At 39.8% G+C, this 8,508-nt stretch overlaps 1 protein-coding gene across 1 annotated transcript in view; it reads left to right on the forward strand.

Moving 5' to 3' along the window:
• Positions 1-882: 882 nt before the first annotated feature.
• LOC141437964 (atrial natriuretic peptide-converting enzyme-like) overlaps positions 883-8,508 on the forward strand; it is a gene marked incomplete in the record, with an annotated part of 181,873 nt that continues 174,247 nt past the window's right edge. The window contains 1 exon segment of the mRNA XM_074101573.1: positions 883-977.

Consider the following 8,508-nt stretch of genomic DNA (forward strand, 5'->3'; position numbering starts at 1 on the left):
GGGAAAACTCACTATCAAAACTGAAAATAGAATCAAACAGACTATTTTAACAAAGCATTGAGTTGTTTTTACGATTCTAGTCATTTATCATCTCGAGGATATTGGGCACAAATTAAACGTAAATTTAAACGGACTTTTCTGCGCTGTTTACTGTTTAGTTTTACCTATAATCGACTGATTTAATTAGTTTAAATAAAAACTAAAAAGGTTTTTGTGGACCCCATTTTGAAATATTATAGAGCCATACCCTCTATGCCAACCGGTTTGCTGTCTCCACTCGTAGACCTTTTTCCTCCGACGGTTACCTGTTCTTCGAAGTGGTCCACCCATGGCCACTTCATCAATCATATAAGCTATGAAATGGCGGTGACTTAAGTCTTTGGCAAATTTCCGTCCGGATTCTATCGTGCAAAGAAACTCCAAGCATTGCTCTCTCCATAGCTTGTTACGTAACTCAGAGCCTCTCCAATAGTCCAACAGTTAAGGACCATGTCTCGGAGCCATAAAATTATCTCTGGCAGCACATTCTAACTGAAAACTCTACCTCATACATAACGCGAAAAAACAAAATACGTCTCACGGTCACCAAATTTTTGAACGAGAGGATACCACGAAAATGAACAAGTATAGTAACTTTGTTCTACACACTCTAATGACAACAGTTTTGTTATTATTTCAACTTCGTGTTACATCTATGCTACATAAAATTACTAAGTATAGCAGCAGATATCATTGTTTTTTAACACAGCAAAATATCGCATCTCACTTACCTAAACATAACACTAACTTATACCTAAAACAAATCCAGCTTCAGACCTCCCTTGGCACGATAGACGGAACCTTCCGCCCCCGCCGGCGGGGGATCGCGGGGCGTCAGACGTACGCCCACGCTCGCCGGCGCGGACGTGTGACGCGCCGCGCAACCAGATACCCCGCGGCCGGGCCGCGCGCCCGCCGCATCGCGACCCGCGTCGCTCGTGCTAAGCATGAGGTAAGTGTTTTCACGTGCTTTGGTAGAAGTCAAATGGTTCACTTGGTTATGAAGTTGGATAGAAGCTTATGGTACGCTGTTGGTGTCGGTTCGAATCCTACAAAAACGGAGCTATTTTTGTGTGATTTTATTTGGCTTTTAATTATGTTTATCTTGACTTCTTTCTAACGACTCGTCGCTCAGTGCTAAAGCATGAGGTAAGTGTTTTCACGTGCTTTGGTAGAAGTCAAATGGTTCACTTGGTTATGAAGTTGGATAGAAGCTTACGGTACTCTGCTGTGTCGGTTCGAATCCTAAAAAACGGAGCTATTTTTGTGTGATTTTATTTGGCTTTTAATTATGTTTATCTTGACTTCTTTCTAACGAGTCGTCGCTCAGTGCTAAAGCATGAGGTAAGTGTCTTCACGTGCTTTGGTATAAGTCGAATGGTACAGTTGTTCTAAGCAAAGTTTATGCCTGAACACTGACGATTGTCGGTTCGAACCCCGTCCTAACACCGGGAATATTTGTGTGATTACATATTTGGAGGCGGGTGTTTTTTTATTTAATATTAACTTTTTTATGTAGCGAGTTCTGTTGCTCATCTATCTATCATTATTCTATCTTCATCTTCTATATAAATGAAACCGGCCAAGAGCGTGTTGGACACGCCCAAAATACCATTACGAAAAAATTAAGTAATGTTTTTCTAAGGATTTCGTATTTTATACGGAATCTTCCAAGTTTAGGTATATTTTATACCTTAGGCTGCTATTTAAGAGTAAAACTACTAACAATTCTCAAGCAAACTTAGCCGTTATAGTTTTCCTTGAAAATTTGGTATACTTAGTACCATCCTGAATTGCTTGAGTCGCGCGAGCAGAGTGGCGGCGCGCAATGCGCGTGTTGCAGCAGCCGCCGAGTCGCGTTGCTCCGAAGACGAAGGGCTACGGATTAGCCCGAAACATGTCGGGCTAAACTCGATTTAAGACGTGAGCTATCCGGGTCAATATATTTAATATCTAAAGCATAATAAACTATTTAATTTCATTACGATTTACATACACCATCACATCGCAAACCTCTACTTCAACCAAAATTACCCCTCGTGCCAAACTGAAAATCAGCTCTGGACACTTCATTAATTTTCTAGCGATGGTTCTTAGATATGTTTCAACAAAATCGGTTTAGCCGTTTTTGAGATATTGAACTTTGAAGTGACAAAGTCAGGGGTTTTCCAACTTTTAGTTGGTTAAGTTAGGTTATTCGATAGCAGTTCAGCTGTAATGGTTTTTAAGATTCAGCGGTTTGATTGTAAACAAGTAACAAATAAACAAATAAATGTTAACTTTCGAATTTATAATATTAATAAAGATTATCTTTTTGAGATACGTTACCCTAAACATAATTTTTGTAATGGCACAAGTCTTGCGTGAAACGGAGAATGAACTATAATTAAATACTTAACGTTATCAACAAAAAGTTGGTAAACCCCGACTTTGTCACTTCAAAGTTCAAATCTCAAAAACGGCAAAACCGACTTTGATGAAACATGTTTAGGAACCATCGCTGAAAACCTGATTTCAAATAAAAGAAACCGCATTCAAATTAGTCCACCCGTTTAAGAGGTACGGTGTCACAGACAACACCCCTCTTTTTGCGTCGGGGGTTAAAAAACGTAATTTAAAAATACGAAACCTTTCGCAGGGAAATAACGTCGTACACACGAACTGTAATTAAGGGCATTTAGAGGCGTCATTTAGATATTTTTTAACATTCCCCGGCGTAGTGATAATAAAAGTTTTATCGACCTGAAGTAAAATAGCGTAATTTTGTTTGCTGGCCGCCATTGTACTTAGGTCTTCGGCGTAACAGCTACGGTGACTTATTTATAATTGTATCTTAGGTATTGAAATAAATAATGGGTAGATCATCATCATCCCAGCCTATAATCGTCCCACTGCTGGGCACAGGCCTCCTCTCAGAACAAGAGGGCTTGGGCCATAGTTCCCACGCGGGCCCAGTGTGGATTGGGAACTTCACACGCACCATTGAATTGCTTCGCAGGTTTGTGCAGGTTTCCTCAAGACGTTTTCCTCACGCATAGCTCGTGGTAAATTTTCAAATGTAAATCCGCACATGAATTTTCGAAAACTCAAAGGTGCGAGCCGGGGTTTGAACCCACGACCCTCTGTTTGAGATGCGATAGGTCAAACCACTAGGCCACCACGGCTCACTAGGCCACCACGGCCTTATATTTCCCTGATTATCAAATATGAGTATAGTGTTTATCAAGTACGACATCGTGAGAGTTGCGGGCAACCGGTGGATGCAAGTGCGGGTTGTCGTTCATTGTGGCTTTATAAGAGGCCTTTATTCAGCAGTGGACGTCTTATGGCTGATGATGATGATGTTGACATAGCAGTAAATTCTAGTCAATTTTTCATGTTATTACAGCACGGACTATATACGTCCCACTACAGGCCTCCTCTCAGAATGAGAGAGTTTGCAGCGGGCTCAGAGCGGATTGGAAGCTTAACACACACCATTGAACCTTTCGCAGGCGTGTGCAGATTTCCTCAGGATGTTTCCTCCACTGTAAATTTTCAAATGTGATTTCGCAGATGAATTCCAAATAACTAAGAGCGAGCCCGGGCTGAACCTACGACCCTCTACTTGAGACTATTTTTACAGACCTTTGTGTATACATTTCTATAAAATAGAAAAATACATTTCTATGTATGTAAACTGTTTATTATACAAAATAACTAAACGGGCACAATTGACAAAGGTTGAGAACATAACAAAGGCGAACTTATCTCTTTATCCCTTAAAGTTTGAGGGATCTCAAAAAAATTTATTCTAAATCGTTTATTCTGTAAATAAAACGCAATAGGCTCTTTTAAGTACACGTCATTTTTTAAACTAACAGCGCTTTTGGTAAGACCACCATTGCCAAGAAGAATGCGCCGCAAGAAACTTGGCAGTCATTTTTTTTTTTCAAAAAAAATAATTACAAATAAAATACATATACATACTTACAATATAAAATTAAAGTAAAAAATACATGAAATCTACTAGTAAACGTTTAAGTAGGTGAGAGGAGCATTTAGTTAGGTAATGCATATTAAGAGCTTCTAAATTTGTTGTGGTCAAGTCAGAAATTGATATTCAATACGATATGGATATAATATAATAGTAGACCGTAAGAAATAACAATAAAAAAAACCGATTGCCTAAATTTTCTCTTCTCCCCTCCATATTTATTTCACGGACGCAATATTTTTTTTAAATATAATGTAGGATCCCTATATGTCACTGCGACAGTTTTGACGAATCTAATGATATCTCATACATAATATGCTGAAAACTGTTCAGCCATTCAATGAATAGCGTATGTAGGTATGTATGCTTGAGTAAAATTGCATTATATCAAATCATCATCATCATCAGCCAGAAGACGTCCACTGCTGAACAAAGGCCTCCCCCTTAGAACGCCACAATGAACGACAACTCGCCACTTGCATCCACCGGCTACCCGCAACTCTCACGATGTCAGTCCAACTGGTGGGAGGCCTGCTAATGCTTCGTCCTCGCTTCGCGGTCGCCACGCGAGATAACTTTTCTCCCCCAACGTTTATCTGTTCTTCGAGCGATAATATTAATGCGACATTGTATCACATGTCGCCTGAATATCATATTGTACAGTAACCAGTAGAGGTGAGACGTACTAGGCAAAACGCGGACCGAGTCTTGCGAGTACGCCCGCAGAAAGACTAGATCCAAAAACTAGGTCCACGAGTATCTATGAGTACTTAACTCAATGAGGGCTATCGTTTTTTGTCTCACTAGATGGCGCACTGTTGCGTGAGGTTTTTAAGTATGGCTTTCAAAGTCTGTTATTACGGGGAAACCGTACATAAAAAATCGAGCATGCCACAGTGTTTCATAGTCCCGTTTTGTTCGGAAAAAAGGGAGGACAAAGGTTTCCGAAAGACAAAACTGTCTCAAAACACAGACATTAATTGCCCCGAACGCATATTTGGCATAATTAATTTCAGATATTGCAAAATATTCACAAATTATTCTAATTTTAAATAAACCCGCGTAGCTCAGCCAAAAACTATGAGATTTGACATTTCGGAGACCCCACGCTACACTAGCGCCTCTAGCGGCGAATTCATACGCGATAGCCCTCATTGACTCATTGCGTGTAAACAAAATGATTCCCGTAAATGCGCCGCACTAGTTTAGTGGTTTTACGAATATCGAACTACCGAAATGTCATCAAAGAAAACTAGACTTTGTTTTGCTCATGCTAAAAGTGTTATTGAACAATGATAAATCGCTCGTTTTTTCCTGGAATTCATCGCGCAGTGGCTAGGGCGAGTCGAGCGATCCCGAAGACCCGAAGTTCCCGGACGTTTTGGGAATAGGTCCAAATCTCGAGCGCAGTGAGCGCACGCATCATGCTTGTTTTCAAGTTGGCGGAACGTTGTCAGCCGCCGTACTCCTAAATACTCGTACGCTAAAAGAATCGCGGGCGGGAACGCGTACTCACGCGTCCAAGCCAAAACCTATTCCAAAAACCTATTCCACTAAATACGTCTCACCTCTAGTAACCAGCACCAATATTATCATCTGACACACCAAAGCGTGCATAAACATCTGATACGACTCTATCTATTTCTAGGGCCGGCCAGACGTGGTAGATATTTTTGCACGCTCCCCTGTGGCAGATATTAATGCCATTTGTTAGTTCTTTACCTCAAAGGCTTAAATTCCGTGTCACATTTCACCTCGAACTAACAAAATTTCAATAGAATCTTGTAGGTACTTGACGCCATTTTTTCCGTATCTTTTTACATTCGTTTAAATTAATTTGTAGCATCTTATTTTTCGTGTATTATTTTACCCTAGACGTGAGAGTTGAGGTAGAAGACTAACAAATGATTAATGCAAGTGACTGTACAAAGGAAAAACTGAGAAGACAATCAATAAATAAAGATCAAAATTCTAATGACGATTTATATATACCCAAAACACCAATATGCTGTACCGGGTCCGGTTTTAAAGTACGACGGATCTACCTTTTTTCATGGAAGTTCATAAGGCTCAAACGGTAGCCGCCCATCAAAATATTAACACGCCTTAGCAAGGATTAACAAAACGTGTAAAAACTTCGGGTACAAAAACCTCATCCGTCAAACACTCCTAATGGGGTCTAAGAAACCATCAAAAAAGCCATTTAACGAACCCTTCACAACATCCGGTTTACATGGACCTTCAAGATATCCCCCTCTCGCTCCGCACCACCCGAGCGAGCGGGACAAAGCATGACCCTTGACCAAACTGGGTCAAGTTCGCACCAGATGGGGCCGCCAAAGTAATGCTACAACTTGCCCAATAAATATCGGTTGCGTTTGAGAGGTGAGGTTTGGAGTACGGAACGGGAATTCCTTCATTAGTTCTGGTAATTATGGGTGTAAATGTTGCTAAAAGTTATGAATAAAATTTTGATACGAACCACCATTATTTCCAATTGACGAAGTAGTAGTGTGATGTGTGACCAAGCGCGCCCAAAACGCCTCCTTTTTAGTTTGGGCAAAAAAGCTTTCGTGTATTATTTGTTCTTCTTTGCAGGTCTCATTTCTCAACTGATTCCTGTCAAATTTTTTGAACACATTCGATAAATAACTATTTGTTTTAGAAAATTAAACAGCAGGGGCGTGATTGTTTGAAACGTAAAAAAACTAAGTACCAGCCCCTACCTCCCGCTATGTGTGAACCATTAAGTTTAGCAGTTGGTTACTTTCAAATATAGCCATCAGTTCTTCTTGCAATATGCCCCGCTCACTGCTGCTAAAGTTCGGAAATTTATTGGGCTATTAATGTGAACGATAACTTGCCATCTGCATTTACTGGTTGGCCATAAATAGGGTTGCCAGAGGTGCCCCACCCATCTAAACTTTTTTTTCTCTGTATACAGGTAGTATTTAAAATACACTTGATTTATTATAAAGAGAGAAGGATAGAGAGGGGGAGAGATATATATTTACTCATATTTGATAAACAGGGAAATATAAGGCCGTGGTGGCCTAGTAAGCCGTGGTGGCCTAGTGGTTTGACCTATCGCCTCTCAAGCAGAGGGTCGTGGGTTCAAACCCCGGCTCGCACCTCTGAGTTTTCGAATTCATGTGCGGAATTACATTTGCCACGAGCTTTGCGGTGAAGGAAAAACATCGTGAGGAAACCTGCACAAACCTGCGAAGCAATACAATGGTGCTTGTGAAGTTCCCAATCCGCACTGGGCCCGCGTGGGAACTATGGCCCAAGCCCTCTTGTTTTGAGAGGAGGCCTCTGCCCAGCAGTGGGACGTATATAGGCCGAAAATGGAACGGAAATGGAAATATAAGGTTAGTCGAGAAAAAAAAACACCCGCACTTTACGTCTATGGGAGGTACCCAACAACATTTTTTTTTACTTTTTTTATGTACCTCTTTGTCGGCGTGACAGATATGTATAAGTATTCATGTCAAATTACAGCTTCCTAGTACTAACGGTCTCTGAGCTTACCCGCGGACAGACAGACGGACAAACATGGCGAAACTATAAGGGTTCCTAGTTGACTACGAAACCCTAACAAACCTCAAAGACATACTATGACGACACGAATGCCAGCGGAAAATGTAGTTCACAACGCAACTTAGGTACAAACTGAAAGCATGTTTGGCAACATTTAATCAGTATTATTACGAAATCTACCGCGCTATTAGTTTCAAGAAGCTGTATTAAACCAGTGTGTGCGTGTATTGTGTTTGTTACTTCTTCATATTAAAACGGAAACGCACAGCTGAATGTCTGAAATAACACTTTTTTTTTCGATATTCTCACGGGATTGGATAAAAATCCGAAGTTTCAACCACTAGGATAACAGACATGAAATTGGGTACGGGTGTTTCATATGCAAAAGAATTGAAATCCACGGTGTAATTATTTAAGAATTCCCATGAGAATTAAGGAGAGTTTATACCTGCTGAGCTGGCAACGTTGCATATTTGTTAGTTTGTCTCGATTATTCCATAAAAATTGAATGAAAATTAAAAATGTGGTCTGATAGAACTGTTCTTAATATATAAGTTTATGTGTCTACTGCAATAATTATTCGTGATAGACTTTTATATTTTTTCAAAACGAACAAATGTTTAATAACAGTATTTAAAGAAAATAAAAGTCTATGACGCATAATCATTGAGTGGACAACCATTAACTTATAATATACAAGTTACCAATTGATCTGAAAATAAGTTACCAATTGATCTGAAAACAAGTTACCAATTGATTGAAAACAAGTTACCAATTGATCTGAAAACAAGTTACCAATTGATCTGAAAAAAGTTACCAATTGATCTGAAAATAAGTTACCAATTGATCTGAAAACAAGTTACGTACCATTGATCTGAAAACAAGTTACCAATTGATCTGAAAACAAGTTACCAATTGATCTGAAAAAAGTTACCAATTGATCTGAAACAATT

The sequence above is a fragment of the Choristoneura fumiferana genome, chromosome 18 (genome assembly GCF_025370935.1).
Source record: "Choristoneura fumiferana chromosome 18, NRCan_CFum_1, whole genome shotgun sequence".
Lineage (NCBI taxonomy): Eukaryota > Metazoa > Arthropoda > Insecta > Lepidoptera > Tortricidae > Choristoneura > Choristoneura fumiferana.